At 40.0% G+C, this 10,822-nt stretch overlaps 1 protein-coding gene across 1 annotated transcript in view; it reads right to left on the bottom strand.

Moving 5' to 3' along the window:
• LOC306831272 (serine/threonine-protein kinase PAK 3) overlaps positions 1-10,785 on the bottom strand; it is a 42,587-nt gene extending 31,802 nt beyond the window's left edge. Inside the window, exons 1-3 of the mRNA XM_079355253.1 lie at positions 10,740-10,785; positions 10,204-10,268; positions 10,043-10,122 (exon numbers count right to left, since the gene is read on the bottom strand). The gene's annotated coding sequence lies outside the window, so the exon portion shown is untranslated. The remainder of the gene's footprint in view (positions 1-10,042; positions 10,123-10,203; positions 10,269-10,739) is intronic.
• Between the last annotated feature and the right edge of the window lie 37 nt (positions 10,786-10,822).

The following is a 10,822-nucleotide window of genomic DNA, read 5'->3' as shown; positions in this document are numbered from 1 at the left end:
GACAACAAACAAAAAACCCGCTGCGTTTGTCCTAATTTGCCTATGATGTCATCTTTTTCCTCTAGCTCACCTGGGATTGGCTGACTGGCTCAGCATCTGCTCAGTCTCATGGCTAGTGCTTCTAGCTCAAGGTGTAGGCCTATCCGAGCTCCCTGAATCATGGCTGGTTGTCCTGACAACCCCGTTCATGTCGATTCCTCAAGGGACAGTAATATGGCTGTTCTCCGAGAGCGTTCGATCAAATGGAGAACCTGATGAAGACGGTGTTCCTATTGATGCTTTATTCGCATCTATAGGGGGGTTTGGGGCTCAGTGATGTTTTAAATAATTGCATTAACATTTTAAGGGAAACTCTACAATATACATCTAAACGGATATTTTAAATATTTTACAGTAAAGATGGCAACAGTCGACGTTACCTGTCTCAAATGTCAGGTAGGATAGAGAAGAGCGGAGAAGCTCTGACTTCTGTCAGCAAGACTGTTAGGATCACTGTACACCTACGCAGAGACGCACAGAGGCACAGGTAATACAGAAAGGTGTCCAGTGCTCGTGCTTTGACGCACGCAGTGGGATAACGTCTTCAGAGCATGACAGAGAACAACGTTCAAATATTGGCTTCTTAGTTGTTATGCTGGGAATCTATGCGCTATTATTTTGTTGTTGTTTTTCCAATCTAATCCTCCCATGATGTAAGACTTCAGCGAGTGTTTTATTAGTTTTCTATACTTGTGACTTCAATCCATGTGACACTAATTATGGGGATTGTCACTATGGATTCCCATGCAGACATTTGGCTGCCGGAGAGGAAACACCCCGAACATGTCGGCTGTCCATCACATATCCAACATGTGGCTTGGCACACAAGTCAAACATATGACCAACTTATGGTTACCACTAGCCTATTTCACAAGACTATTGATTCAAAGGAAACCAGGGTGAACCAAGAAACAGAATCCAGCAGAAGGAAGTCACCACTGTGAGGTCACAATGAGCCAACGGGCTGCCAAAACAGGAACCAGAGTTGATCAAGCTTTTTTGTCTCTGTATCAAAGCAACCACAGCTTTGTGCTTTTTGCCAACTGTGTTGCTATCAACAGTGAATGCCAAGACAAAATGAGCTTTCTTTCACAGTTATAAAGGGTTGTAAGTTCACTAACTGTAGCCCATCTGTTGCTTTGAGCACTTAAAGTCTCCTTCAGCAAATCAACAGGGTCACTCCTGCGTCTCATGTGGTGCTGGCCAGAATCTGCGAACAAGAAAAGACAAACTCACAAAAACATACACGCTTTGAATGCAGTGACGTAGCCCCATCGCGCTTTAGGTCGTCTTTGACCTTTCTCTTTGCCATTTCGTCAAATCAAGTAGATTAGCAGGTTGTTTGTTTCAGCTGGATTAATGTGCTGCGTCTGATCACTGAGAAGAGACGCTTTTTTGTTCTCTGTTAGACTGAAAACAGTGATTGGAAAGGTTACACACTTTCTACAGCCAGTGTGTGTCCTTTCATGTCCGTGTGTGCTGTTGTCATGTTCCTTTTAGAAGTACTGGACGCCGACCTGAACCCTCTCAGTGTCAGGCAGCATGGATAGAAAAAAATCAAAACACGTACAAGTTTTAATTAGAAACCATCAGAAGATATCTTTTAACACTTATTTACACACAATAACCATTTCATTTCACACACTACCAAATGTGTGATATTCAGTCAAGCCAAGTAAAGAGTCATTTACCAAACATTAGTGGGTAAATCTCAGTTCAGCAGCAGAAAGACCAACCTGCAGCTGCAGCCAGGAGGGCTCTGATTTACTTGTATCTATAGGCTGCTGTCAGTGATCAGGTTTATGTAATGCATCCTATAAATATCCTCGGAGGCACAGCACATCTCTGTGGTGACATTTTGTAATAAGCCCTGTGTGAAATGTCCTTGTGTTGTGTACAGAGTCAGGGAAATTACTTCAAATAAAATCATAACCTTCATACCCCTAACTGCTCTCAATGTTATTACCAAGCATGTTTTGTCCCCTGCCTGTGATCTAAGGCGTGTTCACAGTACCTTAATGCCCTGAAACCTATGAAGTCAACACTGAAGAGTCATTTTGAACACTTTGTCATTTTTTGATGAGTTTGCAGCTGTTTATCTTATATGGACGGAAATATAGATCTGTTGATCATCCAGTCCAGACTGATATATATAACTGTTGAATGTTTGTCATTATTCTTGTCCACACAGCTGTGATTTAACCTTCAGCTCTGGGTTACAATAATGATATCAGGAGGAAAACGCTGCTTTGATGTGTTCTCGGTTGCAAGTCTGAAAAAAGCGAGGAAAATTGTCAAATCGTTATAATTTCATTGAGTCCAGACTGAAACGACACAAAACATTTAAAATCCAAAAAAAATCTAAAAGACAATCAGGCCACTTGAAGGTAAAGAAAAATATTTAAGCATAATATAATGATCTGGAGTAATAATCGTATTTACACGACCCACTTGAGGATTATTAAATCAAGCCGCACACACAGACACACGCACACACACACACACACACACACACACACACACACACACACACACACACGCACACACACACCATACTTGGGGTTGGGCAAATCAATCCTTAAATTGTTAGATATTTAACATGATAAACCTTCTACCTGCTAAACCAAATGTAAGCATTCTGAATTAGCATTTAGTATAAAGCACCACATAACAGCCCAACCATAGACTGAGTGACGTCTGTTATTGCAGGCGACTTAGGTTTCCCATCAATGGCTGTCTCCATGCTGAAAATCTAACTTTCAGTCAGCCTAACAACAGGCTAAGAGCTGCAGCGGGTTTTTGGCCTCCTGACAAACAGCTACACCGCGCCCACCTGTCAATCATGTCAGCTAATGCGTCTCATTGTGAATAACAGTTTAAAGATACGTTTTCAAAATTTCCCCCCATGTGAAGTGTGTGCTAATACACCAATTTTATTATTTGAACCAGGATGTAAACATGTTCATTTCTGCAGTTAAAAAAAGGCTTTTCTTAATGGGTGTGTATGTGACTTCCAGTGCTTCTGCAGGCAGCCTCAAGTGGACACTTGATGAACTGCAGGATTTTGCACTTCCACGTTGGCTTCATTGGGGAAAATGTTATATCCGTCATTACAACAGCAAACAGAGTTTTCTTAGCCATGTAGTTCAATCTGCCACAATCCTTTTTGGGTTTACCAAAACATCAAGGCAAACCATAAATCCAGCCGCAAAAACGTAAGACAATTTCTGTTTCCAAAATGAATGAATGAAATCTAAGTGTGTTATGTCATTATGGTTTGAGTTTAGCAGTGTGTCCTGATGATATTACTTCATCAGCCCAAAAAGAAGGTCATATTCTGAGAAACGGACATATGAAATCTGAGACAATGGTTCTTCAGTCGACAATCAAATAATCACAGCATCAGTCAATCACAACTGTATAACCTATATTAAGTTATGGTTTGGATTATGATATTATGGTGGAGCTCAGTGTGTAGAGGCAGAGGAAGAGTTCACAGAGACGTGCCAGCCTCGCAGGAAATGATGATATATGAGATGACATAAAGTGTGTAGGTGAATTCGACTGAACCAAACTTCACTTTCTGATGAATCAGTAAAATCTCTCACCACTCACTTCTACCAGAACACAAAAGATACTGATAATAAGGCAGTGTAAAAAAAAAAGCTACATTGAAGGATTTAGGATTTTAAAACAATTTCTTCTTCAGCTTATCTGATGGATTCAACAGTTTGACAACATTTTAAAAAGAATAATCCTCTAGGAAATAGCGAGTATACAGCAGTATATTATTTGTTAGTGTGCTGATGTTCGTGGATAAACAAAAAAAAACATGGTTGATATGGACCAAGTATTAATACTCTACATTTGACCACATCAGATTAACTTCTAAGCCCTCCACTTGTATCTTGGCATGTAAAAGATAATGGGTCACGCTCATCCATGCATCAGCTACACTCTAACACAAGGGAACTACTTTTTGTGTGCACGGTGGAGATTACCCCCCCAACCCCCCCCCCCCCCCCCCCCCCTTAAAAAAAAAAGAAAAAAAGAAATCTAATCGAGGTTAGTAGGGCTCTATCCTGCTGATTTTGGGTAACCTATTGATGGGTTACCCTCAGTCCTGCAAGAACTCGTTAAGTCTAGTGCTTATTTTTTACCATAAAAAATGCTCAACAGTAGTCCAACGTTAGCGCTGACAGCTGAGCGCAGTAATTACAGATTACAGCACGGTTTAGTGTTGTGCACTTAACACCTTGGCTGTTTTCGCCAGGATTTGAAATGTAGGTTAGGTTACATGTTTCAGCCCTGCTTACTAAAAGAGGATGGCTTTGACTAAATGGGAGCATCTCCTCTAACTTTTGCCACCAGATGTTTTGGAACGTTTTCCCTCACAGCATCAATCTGTGGAGGCTAACAATGATAGTGGTGAGGGATTTCACCCATAGGGGGGGTCTTGTTGATATTTGGCAGTATTACAGTCTGCGGTTTCTGATGGCTGTCATGCCGGTATGATGTGTTTTATGTGAACTGAGTACAGTTTAAAACGAATACAGGATGGCCTGCAGATAAAATGTGAGCTAAAAACTATTTCACTTGCACCAAGGGTAGAATCCCATCATATGGAGTAATTTATTTACCATTGCAATCTATCAAGAATGTGCAGGACTATATTCATGCTAAAGTCATAATTAAACAAATATGATGAATTAAATAGGGTGAAAATAACCGAGGCTCCTGCAAAATCTACTTTCCAAAACTGCTCTTGTGTAGGGATGCACAGTTTCATTATTTTTTGGCTCAGATTTTGCCGTCATACAATGTCGCGTTTCCTACTGGATGATCTCTGGATTGTTAAGCATTCCACTTAATCTGTTTTCAAAAGGGATCAGCGGATTTTTATTATGACATTAGTGTTTCAAAGAGGTTTCAGAAATGTACAAATCCTTCTTTCACTGCATGATCTTTGACTTTAAAATGAGGCACAGACTGTTAAACATTATCATAATGTAAAACAAAGTTGACCGGGCTTAGCGCTGTATATTTTATAGATTGAAAGTACGTCAGGTTTGAGCCATGCATAATAAGTAATATTCCCCTAGAGACACCTTGTTTAAAAGTATGTCTCGTCAAAAGCTGAGAGAAACAAAAATCCACCATAGCACCTTTAAAAAGACATGCCAGTGATTCTCTAAACAACCTTAGTTCCGTATGATTCAGTGTCAGGCCGTGAGAGCTCAAGTGATATCAAACACTACAAGGACATCAGCTCTCAATGCTGCTGAGAAGATGTTCAGGGAGACACCGATGAATGTAAAGCAGGTGTGGGGGTGGAAAATGAGAGTCCTTTGGGGTTTGTGTGGCTGCTTATAAAGGTCAGTTACTATTCTGCTGTTATACATGTACTAAAGAGAGGACATGCCGGGTTAGGGGTCATGGGGAATTGGACGCATTGTGAAACTGCAAAATCATTTTGCAGATTAAAAAAAAAAAAGAGTTGTTCATTTATTTTTTCTTTAAAAATCTGAGTTTTCATTGCCTTAATTCTTATTTTCCTTTTTCGTCATGTCATTATACAACAGTTTAGGGCTGCATGGTGAATTGGTCTTTCCTCATTGTTGGAGGAACTGAGCATTTTCAATGAACACATTGCAAAAGTATGAACTTACAATAATAAGAAAATATATTTAATGTAAAAAAAGAAGTGCTGTTTTACCAAGCATACTTTACCCATTGAATGGAGACTTGTGTATAACAATCATGCACCACTTTAATACAGTCAGGTGAAGCTAAACTGGCCATCAGCTATACCTTTAAGTCAACTTTCTTTACACAGCACATTCAAAACAGTCATGATTGAGCAAAGAGCTTGACAGTGAATTACCCTCAGATTGTGCTGATTAAGAGGCTTCCTGGATTTATTTTGGTAACAAGAGAGACGTGGCAAACTCAGGTATTGAGTCAAACTTGAAGAACAGCAAATATAGACAGAGAGCGAGGATTATTGCACATACAGCACATTCCTTTTGGCTCAAGCTTTGAATGTACCATGACATGACTCAGAATCTACACAGACATATAGCTCTTATGTTATATAATCATCACACTTCATATCATCATTGTAAGATTGAACAATGTTACCACACATTGCACATTTCTCTAATATTTTGCAGGCCTAAAGCAGCTGCAAAAATATCCAACCCTCACGGACATTCCTAAGCAGAGCAGAGTATCCCACTTCACCTTTGCTGACATATCTGTGTTGTAACACCCTGCTTCAACTCTGCTTACTCGCATGTCCTCAATCAAGCATTGTGTCAATATTAATCAGTGCATAGCCACCCGGCACACTGGTGCACCTATCAGCTCTCAGAGGGCAACATTACCCACAAAAAAAGTCCTATCCATGACGACGCTGGTCTGAACAAGCCCCTCCCCCTGACAGCTGGCTCATTGTGTGCCGTGCTTCTGAAGCGGCCTTGTTTCCCTTTGCTTGGACAGTTCAATAACTAATCTAGATGCAGCCAGAAGCATGTGTAGCTTTGAAAATGAGGAGGGCAGGCCCGATGGAAAGTCATAATCTGCTTGTCTGTGTTATGTCGGGTAACTGGGGGGTTACTTTGACAGTTCACACGAGGATTCAAAGGTGGGGCAGAAACAGTGACCACACCTTGAGTTACAGAAGGTTGCTGTTTTCATATTTTATTTCAGTCAATATGTTTCCGATTGAGTTTGTGTAAGTCCTTGGTTTTTCCATAAAAAAAAAAAAAAAGGCTTTTCATGCCTTTATTTAAAGAAACAAGACAGTAAGAAGAGAGCAAGGAGAGAGACTGAGTGGGACATGACATGTAGTAATGGAGCCACAGGTCAGACTCAAACCCAGGCTGCCCGCTTTCTAGGACTTTAGCCTCTTTACTATACATGAGCATATTTTTAAGGCTACTTTATTTTTTATTTCAAATGTTTAAATTCTGAACCTCCAACTTTCCTCCAGAATAAAGAGCCTTTTGATCAAATAATTTACATAAAAAATGTATGCAGCATTTTCCAAACTTTTCTTCACAATATTGCAAATGCCACCTTCATCATTTTACTATGTTATTGTCCCGACCCTGAAATGTCACTGGTAATGGGCCACAATAGCTTGGTCTCCACCCTTCAGCTCATTCATCCATCTGCCACATCTCAAACACCCCACTCGGACGACGCTTTGTGGGGAGGATGCATGTCAATAAGGCGTAACAAATGCAATCAAGGAAAAAACTACTTTGACTCTCTGCACTGTATGAAGGGTACACTTCATAATCTGTGAGCAAGAAAATGCATTCAATGAGCAGTTTATGTTGTCAAAGAGTCTGAATATGAAATGTCTATTCCACCATACTTTTTGTCCACCATACTTTATATTAGATTAAAAACAAACAAATGAATTATGCATGGTCTTCCAATCACAGCAAATGAATTAAAGGATTATCTGTAATCCATCACACATAATAGATATAATTTACTTATGAAAAAGTCCCTACAAAGAGCATGTTGACCTGTCGAGTCGTCCCTCTACCAACAGTTATGTCCAATGTCATCCTTGGGCGGCCCTCCCAGCAGAACAAACGCTGGATCCAACTGATTTTTGTGCACACGGGGCACGCGAGCAGCCCCCTCCCTCTGTCACATGCAGGCTAATGAACAGCAGGCTCGTGCTCTCCATGGATGAGCCTTTTAGGGCCTCAAGAACCACGTCTATCCTCCACTTTCTGCTTGGACACACACAAACAATGGTGCACGTCTGGAGCGCTTGGGGCCCAAACCACGAGGAAGGGCAGATGGTGCCCGGGATCGAGGACCGCACCCATATTACCATGAGAAAAGAGAGGGCCAGAGGCGGGGGGGGGGGGGGGGGGGAGAGAGACAGGTACCCTCTCTCCTATTTTTCTCTCAGTAGAGATTAAAGAGGGGGTAACTCAGTCAGTCAACAAAGTCTGTGGCTCGGATTTGAAACCCAATTAAAAGCACGCTGTTAACGGAGCAGCTGAGAAAATCAAATTGGAGGATCCTGGTAGACAAAGGTTGAATAAAAAAAATCCCAGTTTTTTCTAAAGCAAATGAAATCTGCTTCATCAGCATCATTTAGGACTGTTCATTTTGCTTCTAACGAATACGCTTGTAAGAGTAACCAACTCAATACAACGTTTGTATAAACAACATGTCTGAAAGTAAAGTTTTTATGCCCCCAAAACATTAATGTTTATAATAGTGGTTACAGTTGCTCCAGTGTTAAAGGTGTCAGCTGGATATCTGTAACTGCTGAGTGACTAAGAGGCCCAATGATTGCACTTCTATGATATAATTGCAGTTATTTGTTTTCATGCCGGCAAGTGGTGTAATCAGTAACTCCTTTTTCAATGGTTTGTAAGAGAAAGCGAGAATGAAGGCTGCTTTTTCACAGTAATAATTAATATTCACTGCATGTTGTTAAAGAGTAAAATGAAGTGTGTAAAGTAAGCTGGGTGGGGGGTGCAGAGGTTTGTGCTGTCTTCTTATAGAGAAAATGAGGGCCTTTCTGTTTGGAAATTGCATGGTCTCCCGCAACACCAAACATGGCTGTGCAGATAATGGACAATAGACATTAAAGTAGCTTTTATTTGTCCAACTTTTTCTTAAGGTAATCTATCTTTAGGTTTACACTTTGCATTGTATAAAAAATTGTTTTAAATGATTTCACCAGCTCTTTATAATTAAGCTAGTCAGATTCCTTGAGAGCTAGACGTGTTTTCCTTTCTTGCCACTGGAGGCGTCTTCTACCTAAAACACACAAACAGTCCTGTTGCTGCAGCTGCAGACTCCACAGTGCTGGAGCCTCTCTCTGGGTGGACAGCGGCCGCTGTGTTGTTTTAGCTCTTTTATCATACCAACCAAATTTCTGTGATTTTTCACAACCATAATAATACTTTAAATGCCCTCTTTTCTTCCTACAAACTCATTTGGTAAACTGAACTGCAACACTGTACGCTGCAATCGCAGCAAAACCAAAATAAGATCTGCACAAATGCCACCACACGCACTGATTGAAAAGATAAGGCACAACATGTAGAAACATAGACAGAGAAACAAAACACTCCTAAAGTAGGTACAAAAGACTGTAGTGTATGAAATAGTTTTGTCATATTCTGTCTCCCCCTAGTGGCTTTCATGAGCACAGCATCTATAGTGAGTTCAGGCATCCCACTGGTTCCGAACTTTTTTAGCATAATTTAAATTTAGATACTTACTGAGTCCCAAAAACCAAATCAACAATAAGATAAAAAGACATGTGTATATATGTGTATGAGCCTTATTAGAGGAAAACTGGTTGTAGCCCTGAAATCTATCTAAAAGGGAATGTATGGATTACATGTTGGCATGACAGAGAGTTGAAAAGATCTAATTTATCTGATATTTACTTTCCTGGATCAAACACTTAAAAGCATTAAACTGAAAGATGTGTTCTGTACAAATCATTGTATTCAATACTTTGATGTTGTAATGTGTCCCTAAAGCCCAGGAGGCAGCAGAGGTCGGGCTCTCTCTCTCTCTCTCTCTCTCTCTCTCTCTCTCTCTCTCTCTCTCTCTCTCTCTCTCTCTCTCTCTCTCTCCCTCTTTACAAAATATTTTTGCACCAATAACTCTTAACCATAATAATGTGTAAAACTGTTATTCTTCAGCAGCAAGCAAGGAGCCATATAATAAAGACAATTCATGTAACAGATGGGCCAAATATAGCTATATAGCATTTTTTGACCAAAACTGAGGTCCCTATGTTTCTGAGGCCTAAACACTGTCCTTTGTCAAACCCTGTTACCAGCAGCATGTTTGGAGTGAACGATCACAATTATGTTGAGATTAAAGTAACAAGACGGCGGCCTGCTACCTCCGCAAACTTCTCTCTTAGTTCACACCAAGAGCTGTAATTTCAGGCTAACTCTAGACACAGGTCAGAAAGCAATGATAAGGTAGACAAGCCTACCTTGTAGCTCGTGGCCTTGAATGTCACTGTGAAAGTGTCCTCAAAAGAACAGGTTTGTGGATTGTAGTCTTCATTCTGAGCTGGGATTAAAACGAAAGAGAGGAATTTAATGGCATGAATCTGAACTAAGAGAATGGTTTGGATGAAGATAACCACCTCACCATGGCCTGAAGGTGCTTGGATATTTGTGAAACCTCCATATTGCATGGGTCACTCACTACTGCATCTATGCAAACAAAAACAAAGTGGGAGGAACATGATTAACTTTGATGGGGATGAAGCTCCCCTGATCAAACTGTGACGGTTACTCATAATGCACTCTGAAATGAAAAATGTAATCTTTTATAATTTCTGTTCATTGCATGCATTCACCAACACAACATTTCAGCTAACAGGGGTGAAACATATGAAGATTGTTCAAAGTCAATTAGGCTACATTATAAGCCTACAAAACGCATTTAATGTAATTCCCCTTTTTTCAATAGTTTCCCCTTGATTAAGAATTAAGGTGCATGTCAAACTTAAATGTGCACAGTCAGATCATGGGGATAACCTACGATTATCCAATAATGAAATGTGGTTAAGCATTGGAACCATTAATAAATAAACCAATTAAACAACTAAAATTGACTTTAAACAACTTTGATTTGAATTGCTAATTTATAGGTTAATTTTAAGCAACTATTTTCTTGATTACCTTAAAAGTTCGGTTTGAATCAATACTCATGTTTTGTATCTATAATCGATTCATTAATCGATCAGAAAAAATAATGCAGATTT

This window comes from Symphodus melops (genome assembly GCF_947650265.1).
Source record: "Symphodus melops genome assembly, chromosome: 11".
Lineage (NCBI taxonomy): Eukaryota > Metazoa > Chordata > Actinopteri > Labriformes > Labridae > Symphodus > Symphodus melops.
Note: the sequence above shows the minus strand (reverse complement) of the source record. Positions and strands in the feature narration are given on the sequence as shown.